The sequence below is a fragment of the Plecotus auritus genome, assembly GCF_963455305.1.
Source record: "Plecotus auritus genome assembly, chromosome: 8".
Taxonomy (NCBI): Eukaryota; Metazoa; Chordata; class Mammalia; order Chiroptera; family Vespertilionidae; genus Plecotus; species Plecotus auritus.
In genome coordinates this window covers 72,439,551-72,457,903 of record NC_137782.1, presented here as the reverse complement: position 1 = coordinate 72,457,903, position 18,353 = coordinate 72,439,551, and the positions used below count along the sequence as shown (strand labels likewise).

Here is an 18,353-nt window from a genome sequence, read left to right as displayed (position 1 = left end):
AAAAGCCTGGAAAATTCAATGCTGAATTTAGGAAGCTGAATATGAGATTTTAAATCAACCACAATGGCAGGCATTAGCAGCATAAAACTTGCTTCCAGATTAAAGAGTCTAAGTTGCAATTTAATCAAGATAACACAATTTTTGAAAGTCACAAATTAATTTTAATAAGGACATACGCCTACCTTTTTAAGGAAGATCACATTTCAGGATTCCAGATCACAGAGAACCCGTCTTCTCCTGTGGGGGGAAAAAGAAGAAAGGCTATCCACTAATAACAGAATCGCAAAGGTGAACTTTAAAGACCTGCCAAAATTTTCTCATGTCATGGTTTCATGTACAATATTAAACAATGGAAAACTTTCAAGTCAGAATTAAAATATTTATTTCTATCCAAATGATATATTTTGAAGAGTTTTTATTCCAATTATTTGATTTCTAAGGAGCAAATGGGTAAAAGCAAATGGAAATGGATAAAAGTAAAAGGGAATTTTTCAAAACTAGCATTGAAATATTTCCTTCATATCTATTCCGATGACTATACTCAAATATTTTAAGTCCTTGAAGTAAATGTATAAATGAAGAAATAAATGTATAGAACTCCACTTCTATTTCTATTTCCCACTGGAAAAATGAAGTGAAGTGGTTATAATAGACTATATAGGTAAAAGAAGGTAACAGAATTATAAGCTGATGTCTCCTGTTGAATTTTCTTTTATTGTCCAAGCTAATAAGCACATATATGGGCTCTATTTTTCTTAGCTAAGACTTTTAGATCAAGAAAAATATATAAAGAAAAGTAAATCAAAATAGGATCCATCTGATTTTATTTTACATTTATTATTTTCAATAAATAATTGACATAAAACTTGCTAATCACAAACAAACACTAAGTGTAATTTTTCTATTCAAAATTATGTGTTGGTATAGATTAAAATATCCTAATATTTTAATTTTATATGTTCAAGCCCAAAGAAGAAAATAAATGATTTGGTTTTAAAGAAGTTAACCATCTACTATTATAAATCACTTCCATTAAATCTAATTAAAATGACCAATGGAATAATGTCCACAAGAATAAAATCCTGACTCTGACGCTGGCATGCCAGGTTTCCTGTGAAAATTAATTTAACTTCCAATAGGAATAATGATGTGTAGGTTCAGAAACAATGGCCAGATTTCTGACCCAAAAAAGCTCCAAGGACTTGAAATGACTACCAGTGCGTAAATTCAAGGAATGTACACGCACACACGTCAAAAGGGGACTCCTAGATTAGCTGGTGGTTGCTTCAGTTACCACCTCCTTTTCAGACAATAAAGACCCTTGGTAAACTTTAAGTAAGAAATTTTCCCAACACCTTACTGAAAGGAGTGTGAATCCTGCACCCACATCCATACCTGCATATAGCCAAGGTTGAGTACAACCCTTCTTGGCCACATTTAGCTCCAAAACCTCTTTCTTTTGAAGCAACACCAATCTGCCACGTGGACTCCCCCAAGCAAGCCAGTATCTGGAGCCATTTTTTCTCCTGCTTTTCTTCACTTCAGCTATTAGCCAGCATTGCTTGGGCTCTCACTGCCAATACAGTGCAGTTAGGGTCAGTAATTGCTGTCTATTCTATTTCTGAAATTTCAGAGGCAGGTCAACTCTGCTAACAAAAGAAAGGCAAGAGAGGCTGATGACTGATATAGAAACATGGGTCAACAGTCACACGTGGAGCCAAATCATAATCAATGGCATAACAACAACTGGGATAGAGCTTAGAGCTTATAGATTTTCAGCTCATAAATGGGCCATCCACAAATAATAAAGCTAGGATTTGCTTCAAAACAATGCAGTTGGGGTTGTTGATGGGTAACAGATGAAACAAAGTGCCCATGGTTTTGTTATAGTTTAATGATGGCTTAGTAATGCTATCTGAAGGTTTAATGATGGATATATAAAGGTTCACTGTGATATTCACTATAATTTTGTTATATTTAAAATTTTCCCAAAAGTTAAAAGATGGTCATTAAGTACCACACGAGGAAAAGTGAACAGCCTGCAGTTATGGTTTTATAAGTGAAGTAATAATGGCCTTGAAGCTTCCTTCCAATATTTCACAAGCCAAATAAGAGGTATATATTTAACTGCAATAAAGCATTGTTTTTTGTTTGTTTGTTTGTTTGTTTGTTTTATATTTTATTGGTTTATTACAGAGAGGAAGGGAGAGGGATAGAGAGTTAGAAACATCGATGAGAGAGAAACATCGATCAGCTGCCTCCTGCACACCCGCTACTGGGGATGTGCCCGCAACCAAGGTACATGCCCTTGACTGGAATCGAACCTGGGACCCTTCAGTCCACAGGCCGATGCTCTATCCACTGAGCCAAACCGGTCAGGGCAAGCATTGTTTTATGTCAAGTATCTCTGCTTTGAATTAAGTGATATCAACATAGGAATACTGGTTATCTCATGCTTGTTGAATACTGTGGATAGTTAAATATGCCTTTGATTAATATAAGCAGGGAAAGTGATAACCTATAATTACTATCAATGTAATCTATTTCATGAGCAAAAACTTTCTAAACAAGAGGTCTGCGAGGAGACCAATAAAAAATAGTCTTTCTTAGTGCAAAATTTGGGGTCACAGGTAAAAACTATCAGATTTATAACCCACTTGGGCTACCTGAGTCATCTACTGCTGTGAAACAGCCCAAAGATGGGCACTGTATAGATAGTGGTCGGCAAACTGCAGCTCTGTTAACTAATGAGTTTGCTGACCACTGACCTAGACTCTCAATTCCAATAATTACAGGCTGTTGTTGTTCCTTGTGATTAAGCCCCTAGGGCAGTGGTCGGCAAACTCATTAGTCAACAGAGCGGCAAACCATGGCTCGCGAGCCGCATGTGGCTTGTGACCCGCAGTTTGCCGACCACTGGTGTAGATGATACCCCTAATCTGGCTAGAATTTGAAAGAGACTATAAGAAATCACATGAGGCTAGAACTCAGCTTTCACAACAAAGAAAAGTCACACCAAGTAAAATCATTCTCACAGCCTAGGAATTTGACTGATTGACCCACTACTGGAAATCTGACCTTGAACACAGTTTAAGGAAAGAACCTGGTGTATCTGTGCAAGCCAGCCTCAAAGTGAACCAGGGGCAAGAACAAACCGGGGTTCCCTCTGAATAGAATATGCACAAGACTGCTGAATCCTAACATGAGATTTGATGATTACAAAAAACAAATGTAGTTGATGGTTTTCTGTTTTCTTTTTTAAGTTTTCCTGGCTTAAAACAATCTGTTTCCTTTCTAATAAAAAGAAAAAATAACAATACCCAATTATGAAAAGCGCAATTGTCTAACTTAATGGATAAGCACACAAAACCTGGGAAAGAGAATATAATGGGAAAGCCAGAGCAACTCGGCCTTATGAGGCAGGCTTCCAAATTTATCTGCAAAAAGATCAAGGGTCAAAGAAGGGAGTATGTGGGTAATAATTATGAACAAGTTGCATGATGGAGGTCAGCTAAACAAAATTCACTTGTTTTCAATTTGAAAATCACAGTTCCAGCAATTTACTACATGAGCTAAAAGAAGCTTTCAGTGGCTAACTTCCATACTCATCCATGAATTTTTATGGTATATTATAAGGTATTAGGCATTTAATAAATATTTGTCAAATAAATGAATGAATGAGGTGGCAACTACTGCTTACCAAATCATGAAATCTAAACCTAAGGCTACAAGAAACGATAAAAATAAAAGCCCCATATATGCAGTCATGACTATTTGTCTAACTAATATTCATAGTCTTGATTTTCTTCTGGGTTGCAATAGGTCAGGTTAAAATGGTTAGTTCCCCAGACTCCCTTGCAGCTAGCATGGCATGTGATGCATTTTTGACTAATGAGATGCAAGAGAGAGAGAGATCCCTGAGATAGTTTATTCTCATACTATGAACATATCCCCTTTCCTCTTTCCTGAGAATAGCTACTAAGTGGTGCAGAGTTATTTCATAACCATGAGGACAGAAGGCAGACAACAAAGAGGGAAAGGAAGAGGGAGCCTGGTTTTCTGGTGGCATCCCTGAGATGCTACACTTGCCCAAAATGTTTAGATTACTAAACTTGCATTTCATGTTAGTAGTGACAAGCTTCTGTGAGTTTAGGCTGCTGCTTTCCATAAATTCACAGCCAAAAATATTCTAACAAACAGCAGATATAATTTATCTCCCCTCCCCAACCCGTTCCTTGGCTGTGTTCTCAGAAACAACTGCTATTTCCACTAACTCTGATGCTCCACATAACTGTCCAATAACAGTTATGTAATCATCACTGACTTCATCAACAGTTTCCACTTGTCAAGAGGATGCCTCACACTAAAAGGCCAACCGCTTAAGGGAGAGCAGCTACCAGGAAAACCATAAGAAACAACAAGCCACTCATCCTTCTACCACTGCACTCTCCTGTTAGGGACACAAACGAAAATGATGACCAAAGAAAAAGCGAGCAAAGCTATTCCACAGGGTTTAAAAAAACGAAGACTCTTCCAACTTGAGTCTTCAAAATCTGTATGACTCACAAAGAAAAGAAAATATTTAGAGGTATGGCTAAAATAAACATCAGAAATGAAACACCTCTAAGAAAACAAGAATAGACTGATACCTCTAAGGGTTGTCATGTTTCAGATGCAGCTACTTTGCACTAATACAGGGCCTCAGCAATGCACCTTCTGTGGAACTTAAAATTCCACAGTCATTGCCCTGGCTGGGTGGCTCAGTTGGCTGCAGTGTCGTCCCATACACCAAAAGGTTGGGAGTTCAATATCCAGTCGAGCCATATACGTAAGGCAACCAATAGGTGTTTCTCTCTCGCACCCATGTTTCTCTCTCTCCCCCCCCTCTCTCTCTCCCTTTCTCTATTCCAAAAAAAAAAAAAAATGCCTCTAGTACGGATTAAAAAAATAATAATTCTAAAAAAATTATACAGTCATTCCTCTCTTATATGAACTCTCTTGATAGAATATAAACTTCCAGAGTTGATGAAAGCTGGCATATAACAAGTACTGACAAATGCTGAATAAATTAATGCATGAGCAAAACATACAGATTACTCTTCCAAGATACTTGATGAAAAGTATTCAATCCTAAAAAAAAAAAAAAATCTGGGAGCATCCTTTCCGGAAATATCATGAGATGTATGAACTGTTCAACTGACCCACCATGACATATTTAATTGTCAACTGTCTATAGAAAGAAAAGACCTACACTAATGAAGTGGCTATCATATGACAGCTGATATGTTAGGCACTTTATACCTAGTATTTAATTAATCTTCACAACTAGGGTCTTTCTTTCAGATGAGGACAAGTTCAGAGGGATCTAAGGACCTCACCAAAGGTCATATATCTAGTAAAAGGCAGGCACAATATTCAAACTCAGGAAAGTCAGCTCTCACTTTTCTACTTTACCATGCTGCTTCCTCACTTTTGTCTTTACTCAAATACTGCTTATAAATTGTACATGTACAATATCTGAAAAACACTCACTAGAACCTTCTCATTATGGATGCAAAAGTATCTGCAGAGTGAGGGTCCACTGTAACATCAAACACAATTACTGTTTGGCCATGTAAGAAACCAGATATTTTACATGATACAGATAGTGACCTTCTCTAGCTCATCTTATAGCTGTAAAATATGGCAAAGATTCTACATGCCTACATCATGTAAAAAAAATTAAAAGCTACCACGTATTTATATGACTTAGAAATGATACAAAATAAACTTAAGAGCTTATAGCTCCCGTTTCTCTCAGAAATCAATAGCCCCCTCCCTGTGCATATCACACACAAGCCCTATGGCTTTCATGCCTTGCTTACAGAGTGGATGGCACCAATATCTTGGAAACCCGGTGGATGGGTGGGCTTACAAACAAAACGCACTGCTTCTATGCATACGAGATAGCAGATCTACTGAAGCAATCTATACTAATAAAAGGGTAATATGCTAATTAGACCAGGTGACCGGACATCTTCCGGATGTCCAACTTCCTTCTGGACAGGGGGCAACCAGGCCAGCAGGGGGACAGTTGGGGGGTAACCAGGCCAGCAGGGGGGCAGTTGGGGGGCAAAGGCCAGCAGGGGGGCAGTTGGGGGGCAAAGGCTGGCAGGGGGGCTGTTGGGGGGCGATCAGGCAGGCAGGCAGGCGAGCAGTTAGGAGCCAGCAGTCGCAGATTGCGAGAGGGATGTCCAACTGCCGGTTTAGGGACCCCCCTGCAACCCCATGCACAAATTCCGTGCACCGAGTCTCTAGTTTAAAATAATAGACTCATTTGAACCAAAAGGGGCAGGGGAGGAGACCTACAAAGAAAAATAAAAACAAATGCATTTTGCAATAGAATCCTCACACTTTTTTTACTGAATAAATAATACCTCTTTGAAGTTGATGAAAAGTTTAGTGAAAATATTTATCCAGTAAACAACTTAATGAAATAAACTGCTATGACTCCAAAGAAACCTAATTTAACAACTTCATAAATTATCATGGAGAAGAAATAGATTCACCGCCTCCGAAACATTTGGCTATTATTTGTATGCAATACGTGTGCAGTCTTTAATGTACTTGCAAAGATGGAAACGTTAGCCTCAGGGTTTTAGCCTAAACATGAGCCTCTTTGCTCTGCCATTTCAGGTTAACTTACCCAGCAAATTATAAACAATACTGGAAATGTGTTAGAAGCCAAACTTATTTGGGGATAGCTATGTGATAAAGCATGTTTCCATTTTTTCTCCCTTTCTATTAGTTATCTTTTATTTTTAAATTTTCCATGCATAGATCTTTGGGGGAAAATATCATGATTTAGTATTAAAGACGTTAAGTCTCTTCCCATAATATGGATGAATTATCTCTAAGAAAATAAACATATTATTTTTTTTTCTAACCCATTTTATTTTTTTTTAATATATTTTATTGATTTTTTACAGAAAGGAAGGGAGAGGGATAGAGAGCCAGAAACATCGATGAGAAAGAGACATGGATCAGCTGCCTCCTGCACACCCCCCACTGGGGATGTGCCCGCAACCAAGGTACATGCCCTTGACCGGAATCGAACCTGGGACCCTTCAGTCCGCAGGCCGACACTCTATCCACTGAGCCAAACCGGTCAGGGCTTTTCTAACCCATTTTAATACTTTCCCATGATACAGGAGAAAAATAGTATTCTCAATTATATCACACCATAGCACTCACAGTTATTCTTCTCTAAAGTTATTTTTCAAAGTGTTCACTCTTCACCTAAGGCTAATGATTTTAAAAGATGGCTTCATAATGAAAGAAACAGAATGAAGCTAGTTTTACAAAGACAGTACCTGATAAGATCTAAAGTAGAACTCTATACAAAACTTTTCCTTTTAAAATCTATGGCTCAAAGCTCCAAGCTTTCTAACCTTAGGACTCCTTCATGAACGCTTACCTTGCTTCAAGTATGCCCCCCAAAACAGGCCAAAAGCATTTACATTCCCCCTTGCATTTGACCCTTCAATCAAACAGACACTGTGCCATTGAGAAAATAAAATACTGAGGTCCACATGAAATTATCTGCCATAGGCAGTTCCAGGGCTAGAACTAAAAGCAGGCTTAAGTGTTTAAATACCTCTTTTCTTATGCAATAGTTCACTTTCCTTATTTCTCTTTCTGCATTTTAAAGTAATTCTTAACAACTGACTAAGGCTCAAAAAAAATTACACAAAAATCCACTCTACAAATAAAGTTATATTTAGCAGATTTCTGATTATACTGGACACAATCTTGGTACAGCTTCCTACATATAAAGGCTAGCCATGAAAGGGAATTCTTCTTAGTCTTTAACAGAAAAATAAGGGAGCTGATTAAATATAGATCAGAGGAAGTTCTGCCATGAAAAAAAAAAGCAACACAATTTTTTATAACTCATAGAAATAAATGTAACAATAAACAAAAAGCAATCTGGTGTTTTTCATTCTGGCCTGTAATGTTATCTATTTATGATTAGACTAGTAGTACTTTTGTTGCTTTCTTTGTGCTTTTCAGATATTCACCAATATTTTTAGCATGATCATGTATTACTTTTATAAACTCCAAAGTTTTTTTTAAGTCGTAGACATTACTGAGATATAAGCGCCTTTTTATTCACATAAATCACTATTGTGTAGTAAATAATACATGTTAATGTATTTTGAAAATCATTGATAAATAACTTTAGTCAAAATTAAATTTATAACATTAAAATGACTTCTTATACTATCACCTATAGATTCTAATACAAAATCATTAAATGTTTTAAGGTTATTTTCTACTTTAAAATAAACTAACCAATAAACTGATACGTACATTTTATATTCATTTGTATCTGCTCCAAAAGTTAGGAAACATGTTTCTTGTTCCAAACCATTCTCCTTTATCCGTGCTATTTATTCTTTGCCAACTCTTAAAATACGTTTGAGGTAACTCCTTCATATGTCATTGCTTTCTCTGACAGCTATATCAGGATTATAAATGTATATATGTGTGTATATGTACATCATATAAACATATTCACATATACATATATACTTATATATACACATACACATATTACATATAAAATTTATATATGATATGCACTGTTTAGAGATTTCCACCAGAGATGACTATCAACCCAGTTTTGGGTTTTATCCACCTTTGCCAACATGACCAACTTTCATTTCATTTTTCCATTTAAGTGACCAATTGTTTAACCAAATTAAGTAAAGAATGTTGCACATTAGAAACCTCACTTCTCTTATTATATTTGGTCATCCTTACTTTCCCCAGAGACCAATATCATGTAATCACCATAAGTTGATTCATTAAACATGTATTTTGTACTTAGTATTTCTTGTTACTGTGATGGGAGATTACAGTGTGGTAGTTCACAAGTTATAAATGTAGATTAAAGTATAACACTTTACTATGCATCTTGCTATTGAGCCAATAATTTCAAGTTTCTCTTAAGTAGAAGGGGAAGTCTGTTATTGTTACAACTTTCCAGCTAAAGTCTCTGTGATAAAGACAATAGGAGATGAGTTCCTTTCACATGACCTTAGGATTTGCTACACATGGCCAACCAGTCCAGAGGTCACCTCTGCAGTCTATGTATGAGCAGAACTTGCATTGCAGAAGATGCTTCTTCAAAGAGAATTCTCAGGAGAAAAGACTGGTTTCCTTTCCTTCCCTATCAGCTCAGAACAACTGCCTAAAACAACCCTTCATACCTTGGGACTCTCTGTAACCAGAGAGGCTTTTATTCTATTCCTTGGCTGGTTGTTAGTCTCCTGCAGAACCTCATAACCTGCTCAGTGGGGCATGTGCAAGGTTGGAACCCTCAAGCCTGTTGGATGCTGCCTGCAATAGTAGAGCAAGGCAACTGAGCCTCAGTAAACATGGAAATGGGCTACACTTCAGTTTAATGGTGCTAATGTGAGTTTTCCTGGAGATCAAATGGATACTATGTAGGACAGTGAGGTTGTAGTGATCCTGAAACGTCTCCACCCATGTGGGCTGCCTGGACAGGGGCTTAGGGACACTACAGTCATGCTGGGTCATTGACACCAAAGGATAGGAGTTGAAGATCATGAGTGGTTACCCAAGATTTGCACTGTATACATCCAATAATGGCATGGTGTCAATGACCCAGCATGGGATCACTGAAGAACTCATTAGGGTGTGTATGAAGAAGAACTGGCCATGAATCATGCCCACCAGCTGAGTACAGCAGCCTTGACCTCTTTTCTGCCCCTGCCGATTCTGGAGGGGCCAGAGATGCTGGGTAGAAGGAGGAGCAGAGAGAAGAGTTAAACTAGAAATGAACTTTCTTCCTTACTGATGATCACCAAGCCAGGGGTCAGGCCAGAGAATGGGAAAGAGGAGAACCTATAAACTGAACAGGAAAATTAAAAGTTTTAGCTTATACTGTACCAGTTTTCCTAATATTTGAAAATTAGATTGTTCTAGTACTTCAAAATGACTCAAAAGCCATGGGATCTGCCAAAAATATCATCCAAAGCAAAAGTGGGAGGAGAATCAAGCTATTTTCTGTTGTGTCTTACTAAAAGTGACTCACTCTTTCAACAAACTAGTTACACTAATAAGTATCCAACCCATTCAAGATTATTTTTGTACAGTTAAATCAGAAAAAAATCTGAGAAGATATAGCAAATCAAAATAATTTGATATACCTGCTAAAACTTTAACTCCTGCTAAAACTTAAGATAGAATAATAATAATAGGTTTTTTTAACCAAAGAAATTTTATGCATATATGCATAACCCATGGACACAGACAATAGGGTGGCGAAGGCTTGGGGTTGGGTGTGGGGGTGGGCTAGAAGTCAATTGGGGGGGAAAGGGGAACATATATAATACTTTCAACAATAAATATTTAAATAAAAATTTTAAAAAATAATTTTAAAAAGCAAAACACACTACTCACACACTACAAAGAGAAACACTTTAAATAGAAACACAAAAATAGGTTGGAAGAAATGAATAAGTTATACCACACATGCAAAGAGTAAGCAAAAAATAGCTGAATTAATACAAGACAAAAAGACTTCAATACAAGAAGTATTACTAGAGACAAAAAGGAACACTTCATGATGATAAAAGTGTAAATCTGAAAGAATTATACAAGCCTAAGCTCTTCACTTAAGAGATAATAAGCAAAATGAGACAGATGACTTGCTCAAGGACACTTTGTCAACTAAGAGAATCTCCAGCTACAAGTCTCTTCTCCCAATTCCCTTTTTCTTTTTAATTTATCTTTATTGTTAAAAGTATTACAGGTGTCCCCTTGTTTCCCCCACTGATAACCCTCCACCCTGCTCCCACCCTCTCCCTAGGTCTTCACCACATTTAGCCTTTTTCATATAACCAGTGCCTCAAATCTGAGCTCATTCAACACAAAAGCAACCAACCTACATGGTCAAAACCATCAACTTCCCAAATAAAAGTACCTAGTGGAATGCCTGCCCTTTACTGTGCACTTGAAAAATGTTGGTTTCCTTCCCAAGACATGTAAGAAAACTTTATTTTTTTTTAAATATATTTTTTATTGATTTCTTACAGAGAGGAAGGAAGAGGGATAGAGAGTTAGAAACATCGATGAGAGAGAAAAAATCGATCAGCTGCCTTCTGCACACCTCCTACTGGGGATGTGCCCGCAACCAAGTTACGTGCCCTTGACCGGAATCGAACCTGGGACCTTTCAGTCCGCAGACCGACGCTCTATCCACTGAGCCAAACCGCTTTTGGCTGTAAGAAAACTTTAAAAAGGTATTTTCCCTCTGTGGGATCCTCAGGCATAAAGTATGGCCTTTTCAATCTAGACAAAATGAGTTTCAGATGATCACTTTTTCTTCTGGCACGTCAGCTTTGCCCAACTCTTTGCATGGTCATTTGTTCTAAGTGAGTAAAGCAGACAGGGTAAAAAATTCAATGATAATTGAATTTATATCACCTCTTACACTCCAAATGAGTCATGCAATGGACACCTTTTATAACATTCCTCCAAAAAAAAGTCTGAACATATCATTTTGTTCAAAGGAAAAGACACATTCCTCCAGATGTTGTGGTTATAATAATCAAAGAGTCACAGCCCCAGTAATACAAGCCCAACCTTCAGTTTTGCTAAGGATTCTTCAGAAAATGAACTCTTTCTTGTGGGTAAGTTTGTGCTATATAAAACCAAATTCCTATATAAAATGTTGACATATCTTAACACTTTCGGGAGCTTTTAAAAATATATTTTTATTGATTTCAGAGAGGAAGGGAGAGGGGGAGAGAGATAGAAACATCAATGATGAGAAAGAATCATTGATCGGCTGCCTCCTGCATGCCCCACACTGGGGATCAAACCCTCAACCCAGGCATGTGCCCTGACCAGGAATCGAACCATAACCTCCTGGTTCATAAGTTGATGCTCAACCACTAAGCCATGCCTGCCAGGCATTTTCTGGATTATTTTTATTACATTATTGGGATGCTATAGGAATGCTATAGGAATCACACTGGACTTTATGTTTTCAGAGTCTAGTCAAGTCTCCTAAATTCAAAGTTATAGTCAAGGTCAATATATGTTCAACCCAGAAAAGTGCGTGTCAGAAAGGTAGATAGATGGCTTCTGTCCACTTCACATAACCACATGAAATTTAAGAGCAAGGCAAAACTTGAGAATTAATATTTAAAACAATGCACTGCTTAACTACCAATTTTAGAAAGAGCAGAATGCATATAAATCCAAATGAGCATATAGAAAACCATGAAATAAAGAAGTAAAAATAACATCATATGATTAGTGTCCTAACATTCATTTTAAGACACATTCAAGCAACTACTCTTTGTTAGCTACTGTACAGACTTGATTTAAAAATTGAGAGTGTGTTATAATTGCTTAAAAGAGCCAAATGGCTTAAATTTAGTTTATTCAAATAAATTCAAATGAATTCATGAGGTCAGTGAAATTTCATGCATATACATAGAGGCATCACATTTCCTTGACCCCATTCTATGATGTAACTATATTAGGTTCTGGGTAGAGTATTTTAAACAAAATATATCACATCTAAACTAGCAAATTTCTTTGTGCTTTTAGGAGATAGCACCATCCTGTTTAAAAAGCACCAAAACAAGCAAAATACTATAATGCACTTAATGAAAGTCTACACAATTTATATTCCACACAAAAGAATATCAGAGAGAAAAAACGTTAACTACCTAAAAACATATTAATATATTTCTTGGACTACTTAAAAGTTAAGTTAAAAGTTAAGAAAAAAGAACCAAAACAATTTTTGTTTTATTTTAACAGATTTACTCCAGAACTGAGATAGATAGCAGAGAAATTCAATATGCACACATTACTTATCAAATTATAAATTAGATGATGATTCAAGCTCAAATTCCGGAAATGATTTAAGCTCATTAACATGAAGTGTCTCAACTCCTCAAAGAAGGATGTAAAACTCACATAGGTGGATAGAGAGGGAGAGAGGGAGAGAGAGAAAGAGACTTCCTTCCTGAAGGTCTGACACTACCTGAGGGTTGGAAGCCCTGATTCACCAGCACTGTTTCCTTGCATCATATTCCTTCTGCAATGCAATGGCTGCTTTCACCTCTAGGAGGAAATGGGAAGGGATTTCTAATGAGATATTCTGGACCAGAAACCTTATTTAGAAGTGAGGTATGCCTTCCAGGTGATGTATGCCCGCACCTCCAAAACAAAGCTAGAAGAGTCTTGGTTTGGTAAAAAGCGGAACATTTCTAGGTTTTTAAAAGGCACTGACTGCTCTGAATGGAGAAGTGGGTTCCTCCTGGTTCTCCATCTTAATATAAAACCAGTTGGTCTGCCATACTTAGAAATTCAAGCTGAGAAAACAAAACTTAACCTGCAACAGAACGGATCAGAGAGTCTGATTCCAGCAGAGTCACTTTCAGGAGAGGTATCAATACCCACATCATCCTCGCTTTTAAATTTCCTCCTTTCCCTCTTGTAGCCACACAAGAAATCTCTGTGTGTTATTTATGACAGATGGGAGAGGAACTTTAACCAGTTACTTTGAAATTCTTTCAAAGGGAATGAAAAATGGACAGAATAAGGCCAGACTTAAGACTCTCAGAGAACCTCATAGGTCCAAAAAGACTAAATAAAAGGAAATATTCTCTGACTGTATTTCTAAAGTGCAATTGTGAAATACTTTCTCATCAGCTACAGTAACTAACCTATAATTGTTTTAAAAGTTGTCTCCATGTAAATTTGAATAATGACATATCTGATAATAAACATATTTAGCCAGCACATTTTCAGTACAAAGTTAAAGAAATTTGCTACATGAAAAAAGATGCCAATTGTGAAGAAGGAATCTCTTAAACATGACTGATACTCCAAGCTTGGGGAGGTCAGCACAATTAAGACTGTCAATGCCACTATTTTCATCAGATTCAACTGACATCATGAATAAAATCCTCCCTCCTACCTCAGGAAGTACAAGATGATCTTAAAAACAATATTCAGCAGAATATATTCCTTCAATTAATTAATTATTCTCTTGCTTTCTCTCTTTGGCACTGGTATATTCACACGTCATTTTGAAAATGAAATGCTATAAGAAAATAAATACAAAGCATTTTTATAATACCCAGAGTCCCACTTAAAAAACAATCTGATTAAATGCTTTTTTGCTCTATACATCTAGCCAAGTTTGAAATAAGGAAATGTCTCTGAATCAGAGTTCTAACACACTGTAAGAAAAATAAGCATACCTTGAATAAAATCGAACTCATAAAGAGAAAAAAACAGCATGGGAGTGTGCCCACCAGGAATAAATGGTAAACTAATCTTTAGGAAAACGTCTCCTCTGTTTCTAGTATACTAAAAAATTACAGTACCAGAATTTCTGTTAGCAAAAATAATGAATATAGAGTTTTCAAATTACTGATCATCTTTCCAAATTGATCACTGTGCTACTTCCTAGTGACCAGTGTAAATAATCATGGAATACTTTTTTCCTCTGTAATAAGTCTGCAGATGGCTTCAATTTATTAAGCATGGCACATCTTCTGCTTATTCAACAGATCGCTTTCCTAATTTGCCCAGCCTGCAGAATTGCAATAATGGCATTTAGCTATTCATTCATTTAAGACACATTGATTTAGTCCAGGGGTGGGCAAACTTTTTGACTCAAGGGCCACAATGGGTTCTTAAACTGGACCGGAGGGCCGGAACAAAAGCATGGATGGAGTGTTTGTGTGAACTAATATAAATTCAAAGTAAAGGAGCGGAGGGAAGAGCAAGAGAACCCTCCGCTCTTTCGGCTCCGTGGGCCGGATAGAACAGCCGAACGGGCCGGATCCGGCCCGCGGGCCGTAGTTTGCCCATGGCTGATTTAGTCTCTAATATGCACCAGATTCATCCCTCCCCTAAGAAAGTCATATGTGGCTAAAATTTGCAAACCCTTCAACAGGATGACCGAGGTGGGAAACCCAACCTGGAGTTGAAGTCAAGGAAGGCTTTGTGAAGAAGATGGCAGCTGTGCAAAGTCTGTAAAGGCCTGTAGGACTCAGCCAGCTGAAGAAGATTGAGTGCAAATTCAGCAAAGGCACTGTGGCCACAGACTTTATGTTCTTGGAATTGTAATAGAGCTTAGTATAGGTGATGCAAATAAAGGTATTAAAATTTCATTGTACAGGTCCAGCTGTGGGCGGCTTGTATTTGGCAAATTAAGGGAACTGAATTAAGTCTTGAAGCATTTTAGAAGTGATGTTATAATATGATTTCTTTTCTGCAAATTACTTTAGTTGAGTATAAAGAATGAAGTAAAGGGGCAAAGATGTAAACTTACGAAATAGTTGTTTATTTGTCTACTAGAGGCCTGGTGCACGAATTCATGCACCAGTGGGGTCCCTCGGCCTGGTCTGCAGGATCGGGCCGAAACTGGCTCTCTGACATCCATCGAGGGGTCCTGAATTGCAAGAGGGTGCAGGCCAGGCTGAAGGACCCTCATCAGTGCTGGGAAGGGATGTGGGAGGTTGACCAGCTGGGGAGGGACTGCGGGAGGACTCCAGGGGGTTCCAGCCTGTCTCGCTCAGTCCCCAGTCTTGCTCAGTCTCCATCGGCCAAACCCCAGCAGCAAGCTAACCTACTGGTCAGAGCGTCTGCCCCCTGGTGGTCAGTGAACATCATAGCGACTGGTCAACTGGTTAACTGTCTGCCCCCTGGTGGTCAGTGCATGTTATAGTGAGCAGTTGAGTGGCCTTAGCATATCATTAGCATATTACACTTTGATTGGTTGAACGAACGACTGGACGACTGGACACTTAGCATATTAGGCTTTTATTATATAGGATATCTTCTGTAAACCCCTGAGGGCAAGAGCCCTCACTGGATCACTATTACAGTACCTTATACTCACTTAATAGCAAACAGAATACATGAATGATAGAATAAATGAGAAAGAAGAACAATAGGAAAACTGATTGAAGGGTACTGCAACAATCAAGGCATGAAACACAGAGAATATAAACTTGGACAGTGTCAGGCAACAGGAATGAAGAGGAGTGGACAGAAATACAAGATATTAATGGATAAATGCAATAGATTGGCGTCGTGTTTCATGAAAATTTAGAACCGAATATGAGACATAGATTTGGAGCAAAGTTGAGGCCTTCAGTTTTGGACACAATGATTTGACCATACCCATAGGACTTCAACATTAAGATCTCCAGCAGACAACTGGCTAGAACCGGAGCTGGGACAAAAGGTCAGGAATATAGAAGCATCAGTAAATAGGTGGTTGTACAAATGGTAGAAGTGGATGAGTTATCTCATGCAGAAAGAGGCTGTAGAGTGAGAAAGTCAAGAACATTGTTGAGACCTCCAAAAAATACCATTTTAATGACTGGGTGGTGGACAAGAAGTTATGAAGCTCTGCCTCTAACATATGAGAATTATATAGAATGGACAAATAAGCTCTTACAATCGGGGACTTCAGGAGCCTAGAAGGTTAATAGCAAAAATGAATTAATCTAGTGCAATTCCTTCAGATTGGAGAAGAGATGTGACTTCCCCAGAGCCACTGACTCAGGGAATTTGCACAGCAGCAGTTTGCTAATAGCTAGGGTCTTTGGTTTCTTACCATAAAATTTGAGGGTAAGAAGAGATGAACTCTGATATTACTTTTAGCACTATGAGTTTATGATTCTAATCAAGTTTCATTGCTTGTTCATTCAGGACAAGTATACAAACCAAACAAAGCAGTCTTCACCTTTTCAAACAACAAGATGAAGAAAAGGAGAGAATAAATGAGCCTGAAATCTCAGAGTCTTACTGCCATGCTGAACAAATGGGGAAACACAGCTTGTTCGTTCCTACTCAGTGATGCTAATGATTCTGTTAAATTGACTTCTTTGAATGAAAATTACTGTTAATAACCTTAATTTCCTTCTAGTCTCACCCCCTAGGTACCTGACATTTTAGATAAAATATTTTCATAAAATATTAAAAGCAAAGTAATGATATCTTGGGTATCTCTACTCCTTGTTGCAGACTTTACTAATCCCTTCTGTCTATATAACCTACACTTTTGGTTCTTCCAGAAATACATAAAGTATTTATGTGTTCTATGCAATTCCAAAGAAACACAATCCATTCCAAATAAACTAAAAAAAAAAAAATTAGGTTACTCTAAGACCCACCACAAGTATTACTGATACCAGCCATGTGGCATTATAGAACATTCCCAACTTCAATTTAAATTAAGCATTTGTGGCTGCAGATTTGTTTGTTTGTTTGTGGGGTTGTTGTTTTTTGTCTACAAAACCAGACCATAGGCTTTCCTCCCTGCATTGACCTCTCACCCATGCACACCTCTCCTTCAGAATGGCAGTTGGGTAGATCCTGCCATTTGCCTCCCCAGACCTATTCACCATCCTTCTCCACCTTTCCTCCTCTCCCTTGCCCTCTGGCTTCTGTCTGGGTTCAGCTAATGGAACTTATCAGCCAGAGTTTGGGGGACAAGAGGAGAGGGAGGTAGGCCTAGTTATTCCCCTGTTGTGTCACTGCAGAGACATTACAGGTTGTGTCCCTCTGCTCTACAAAAGGACACAGCTCTCTGGGACTGCCCTTCTTGCCTCCCCCATGGTTGCTATGTCCCTGTTCAGCACTCATCCCAGTTGTGCTCCGTACACATGTCCACACCTCCTAAAGGATCCCTTTATTAAGCCCTCCTCAAAGGACCTGGTTAACACATGCCATCTGCTCCCCAGCAGGGCCCTGAATGACACAGAGTTAGAGTGACCAGGCGGGGCCCTCCACTGTGGCTTTCAGAGATTTTCAAAGGAAATCATTTGTAAACAGTAGAATACGAGAGCACTTCCATGAGCAAAACCTAGTATAGACTTTCTTGAATATGCAAGGTTTCCATGCCAAGAAAAAAATGACTGAATCCTACCATATTTCCACAATTCACAGTATGCTATAAAAATAAATATGCAGAAGGCATACAATCAGAATCTGAATATCATTGCCAAACCAAAATTTTTCTTAAAAATGAATGTCTGGAGAAACAGATGAAAGAAGCAAGTCAATCTTTGAAAACAGAAACAATATTTTACTTCCTGCTAGTTATCCATATCAAGATTTACCAGAGATGATTCCAAGTCTTTCAAGGGATGTTGCGAAGTTCTAAAAATAAACTAATAATTCATTTCATCTTATTGATAACAACTATAGTTATTAAAGTTGTCACTTCTGAGAATAGATGGAAATGAGTGACCTAGATTTTCTGTATTTTCCTTTGTATCTCTCTAAATGAAAATACA

General features: G+C 37.9%; 1 protein-coding gene across 14 annotated transcripts in view; it reads right to left on the bottom strand.

Annotated features, from left to right (window-relative positions):
• The window catches only part of PLCB4 (phospholipase C beta 4), a 400,050-nt gene that overhangs the window by 373,046 nt on the left and 8,651 nt on the right, over positions 1 to 18,353 (bottom strand). For 11 of the 14 annotated variants that reach the window (XM_080683992.1, XM_080683985.1, XM_080683990.1 and 8 more), the window contains exon 2: positions 183 to 237. The exons of the other annotated variants lie outside the window; for them this stretch is intronic. The gene's annotated coding sequence lies outside the window, so the exon portion shown is untranslated. The remainder of the gene's footprint in view (positions 1 to 182; positions 238 to 18,353) is intronic. 14 annotated transcript variants of the gene reach the window in all.